A 5,000-nucleotide genomic window follows, 5' to 3' on the forward strand; every position below is an offset into this window, starting at 1 on the left:
ATAGCTTTAAATGCATTTTGAACAGTTTTATAATTTTTGGGTTACCAGATGCACACGGGTCTTTTGCAAAACAATCACAATCTGCATCCATCGTAATATCTTAAAGTGTCCATAAAGCACTAAGCACGGCCCCGACCAAGAGAGGGCCGTAGTGGGCTACTCCCCTAGCGGGCTATATAAATAAAATGACCGGTAAATGCATTTTGGACAGTTTTATAATTTTTGGGTGACCAGGTGCACAAGTTCCATTTGGGTGACCAGGTGCACGCCGGCTTTTGGGTGACCAGGTGCACGCCGGTCTTTTGGGTGACCAGGTGCACAAGTTCCATTTGGGTGACCAGGTGCACGCCGGCTTTTGGGTGACCAGGTGCACAAGTTCCATTTGGGTGACCAGGTGCACGCCGGCTTTTGGGTGACCAGGTGCACAAGTTCCATTTGGGTGACCAGGTGCACGCCGGCTTTTGGGTGACCAGGTGCACATGGTCCTTTGGGTGACCAGGTGCACGCCGGCCTTTGGGTGACCAGGTGCACACGGTTCTTTTGGGTGACCAGGTGCACATGGTCCTTTGGGTGACCAGGTGCACGCCGGCCTTTGGGTGACCAGGTGCACACGGTTCTTTTGGGTGACCAGGTGCACATGGTCCTTTGGGTGACCAGGTGCACGCCGGCCTTTGGGTGACCAGGTGCACATGGTCCTTTTGGGTGACCAGGTGCACATGGTCCTTTGGGTGACCAGGTGCACGCCGGCCTTTGGGTGACCAGGTGCACACGGTTCTTTTGGGTGACCAGGTGCACATGGTCCTTTGGGTGACCAGGTGCACGCCGGCCTTTGGGTGACCAGGTGCACATGGTCCTTTTGGGTGACCAGGTGCACATGGTCCTTTGGGTGACCAGGTGCACGCCGGCCTTTGGGTGACCAGGTGCACACGGTTCTTTTGGGTGACCAGGTGCACATGGTCCTTTGGGTGACCAGGTGCACGCCGGCCTTTGGGTGACCAGGTGCACATGGTCCTTTTGGGTGACCAGGTGCACATGGTCCTTTGGGTGACCAGGTGCACGCCGGCCTTTGGGTGACCAGGTGCACATGGTCCTTTGGGTGACCAGGTGCACGCCGGCCTTTGGGTGACCAGGTGCACATGGTCCTTTGGGTGACCAGGTGCACGCCGGCCTTTGGGTGACCAGGTGCACATGGTCCTTTTGGGTGACCAGGTGCACATGGTCCTTTGGGTGACCAGGTGCACGCCGGCCTTTGGGTGACCAGGTGCACATGGTCCTTTGGGTGACCAGGTGCACGCCGGCCTTTGGGTGACCAGGTGCACATGGTCCTTTGGGTGACCAGGTGCACGCCGGCCTTTGGGTGACCAGGTGCACATGGTCCTTTTGGGTGACCAGGTGCACATGGTCCTTTGGGTGACCAGGTGCACGCCGGCCTTTGGGTGACCAGGTGCACATGGTCCTTTTGGGTGACCAGGTGCACGCCGGCCTTTGGGTGACCAGGTGCACATGGTCCTTTTGGGTGACCAGGTGCACATGGTCCTTTGGGTGACCAGGTGCACGCCGGCCTTTGGGTGACCAGGTGCACACGGTCCTTTTGGGTGACCAGGTGCACGCCGGCCTTTGGGTGACCAGGTGCACATGGTCCTTTTGGGTGACCAGGTGCACGCCGGCCTTTGGGTGACCAGGTGCACGCCGGTCCTTTTGGGTGACCAGGTGCACAAGTTCCATTTGGGTGACCAGGTGCACGCGGTTCATAACAGCGCGGTTATCTGCTTTAATGTCCGAGGAGGGGTGCTTAAGTGTGGGTGCCCTGGTTCACCTGGTATGCGAGGTTGTGGAGGTGGGGGGGGGTCCCCTGCTGGTATCATCCCCGAAATAGAGGGGTGATACCCGGGTGGTGAGTAAGGGCCTACAAGCCTGGAGGTCAATAGCTCCAGGGGGTAAGCTCTACTGTCATGTCCGTAAATAGAGTGGTGTTACCCGGGTTTTGAACCATATTTTAATTTTTGGGTTACCAGATGCACACGGGTCTTTTGGAAAACAATCACAATCTGCATCCATCGTAATATCTTAAACTGTATATAAAGCACCTAAGGACGGGCCTGACCGAGAGAGGGCCGTAGTAGGGTACTCCCCTAGCGGGCTATATCAATAGAATGACCGGTAAAATGATTTAAAACAGTTTTATAATTTTTGGGTTACCAGATGCACACGGGTCTTTTGGAAAACAATCACAATCTGCATCCATCGTAATATATGAAACTGTATATAAAGCACTGAAGGACGGCCCCGACCGAGACAGGGCCTTAGTGGGGTGCTCCCATAGCGGGCTATATCAATAGAATGACCGGTAAAAGTATTTAAAACCGTTTATAATTTTTGGGTTACCAGATGCACGTTTTCAATCACCAGTTGCACGGAGGATTAATAGCAATCTGCATCCATCGTGATTTCTTAAAGTGTGTAAAAAGCACCCAAGGACGGCCCTGACAGAGAGAGGGCCGTAGTGGGGCACTCCCCTAGCGGGCTATATCAATAGAATGACGGGTAAAAGTATTTAAAACCCTTTTATAATTTTTGGGTTACCAGATGCACGTTTTCAATCACCAGGTGCACGGAGGAAAATGAGCATTTGCATCCATAGTCATGTTTTAAACCGTCCATAAAGCACTCTTGGCCGGCCCCGGCAGAGAGAGAAAGAGATGGTGAAAAAAAAAAAAAAATCATCATCAGACCTTCCATAAATAATTCGGGCCGGCCCCCATTGCTAAAGGTCCGTAGTAGGGTGCGCCATAAGCGGACATGAATAGATGGAACACCGCTAACCGCATAGAGAACCGTGTTTTGGGTGACCAGGTGCACGTTTTCAATCACCAGTTGCACATTTTCAATCACCAGTTGCACGGAGGATTAATAGCAATCTGCATCCATCGCGATTTCTTAAAGTGTCTATAAAGCACTCAGGACGGGCCCGACCGAGACAGGGCCTTAGTGGGGTGCTCCCATAGCGGGCAACAATGAGAGGGGTGCCTTTAAATTCATTTTGAACCATATTTGAAATTTTGGGTTACCAGATGCACGTTTTCAATCACCAGTTGCACGGAGGATTAATAGCAATCTGCATCCATCGTGATTTCTTAAAGTGTGTAAAAAGCACCCAAGGACGGCCCTGACAGAGAGAGGGCCGTAGTGGGCACTCCCCTAGCGGGCTATATCAATAGAATGACGGGTAAAAGTATTTAAAACCCTTTTATAATTTTTGGGTTACCAGATGCACGTTTTCAATCACCAGGTGCACGGAGGAAAATGAGCATTTGCATCCATAGTCATGTTTTAAACCGTCCATAAAGCACTCTTGGCCGGCCCCGGCAGAGAGAGAAAGAGATGGTGAAAAAAAAAAAAAAATCATCATCAGACCTTCCATAAATAATTCGGGCCGGCCCCCATTGCTAAAGGTCCGTAGTAGGGTGCGCCATAAGCGGACATGAATAGATGGAACACCGCTAACCGCATAGAGAACCGTGTTTTGGGTGACCAGGTGCACGTTTTCAATCACCAGTTGCACATTTTCAATCACCAGTTGCACGGAGGATTAATAGCAATCTGCATCCATCGCGATTTCTTAAAGTGTCTATAAAGCACTCAGGACGGGCCCGACCGAGACAGGGCCTTAGTGGGGTGCTCCCATAGCGGGCAACAATGAGAGGGGGTGCCTTTAAATTCATTTTGAACCATATTTGAAATTTTGGGTTACCAGATGCACGTTTTCAATCACCAGTTGCACGGAGGATTAATAGCAATCTGCATCCATCGTGATTTCTTAAAGTGTGTAAAAAGCACCCAAGGACGGCCCTGACAGAGAGAGGGCCGTAGTGGGGCACTCCCCTAGCGGGCTATATCAATAGAATGACGGGTAAAAGTATTTAAAACCCTTTTATAATTTTTGGGTTACCAGATGCACGTTTTCAATCACCAGGTGCACGGAGGAAAATGAGCATTTGCATCCATAGTCATGTTTTAAAACCGTCCATAAAGCACTCTTGGCCGGCCCCGGCAGAGAGAGAAAGAGATGGTGAAAAAAAAAAAAAAATCATCATCAGACCTTCCATAAATAATTCGGGCCGGCCCCCATTGCTAAAGGTCCGTAGTAGGGTGCGCCATAAGCGGACATGAATAGATGGAACACCGCTAACCGCATAGAGAACCGTGTTTTGGGTGACCAGGTGCACGTTTTCAATCACCAGTTGCACATTTTCAATCACCAGTTGCACGGAGGATTAATAGCAATCTGCATCCATCGCGATTTCTTAAAGTGTCTATAAAGCACTCAGGACGGGCCCGACCGAGACAGGGCCTTAGTGGGGTGCTCCCATAGCGGGCAACAATGAGAGGGTGCCTTTAAATTCATTTTGAACCATATTTGAAATTTTGGGTTACCAGATGCACGTTTTCAATCACCAGTTGCACGGAGGATTAATAGCAATCTGCATCCATCGTGATTTCTTAAAGTGTGTAAAAAGCACCCAAGGACGGCCCTGACAGAGAGAGGGCCGTAGTGGGGCACTCCCCTAGCGGGCTATATCAATAGAATGACGGGTAAAAGTATTTAAAACCCTTTTATAATTTTTGGGTTACCAGATGCACGTTTTCAATCACCAGGTGCACGGAGGAAAATGAGCATTTGCATCCATAGTCATGTTTTAAACCGTCCATAAAGCACTCTTGGCCGGCCCCGGCAGAGAGAGAAAGAGATGGTGAAAAAAAAAAAAAAATCATCATCAGACCTTCCATAAATAATTCGGGCCGGCCCCCATTGCTAAAGGTCCGTAGTAGGGTGCGCCATAAGCGGACATGAATAGATGGAACACCGCTAACCGCATAGAGAACCGTGTTTTGGGTGACCAGGTGCACGTTTTCAATCACCAGTTGCACATTTTCAATCACCAGTTGCACGGAGGATTAATAGCAATCTGCATCCATCGCGATTTCTTAAAGTGTCTATA

The sequence above is a fragment of the Oncorhynchus mykiss genome, unplaced genomic scaffold (genome assembly GCF_013265735.2).
Source record: "Oncorhynchus mykiss isolate Arlee unplaced genomic scaffold, USDA_OmykA_1.1 un_scaffold_405, whole genome shotgun sequence".
Lineage (NCBI taxonomy): Eukaryota > Metazoa > Chordata > Actinopteri > Salmoniformes > Salmonidae > Oncorhynchus > Oncorhynchus mykiss.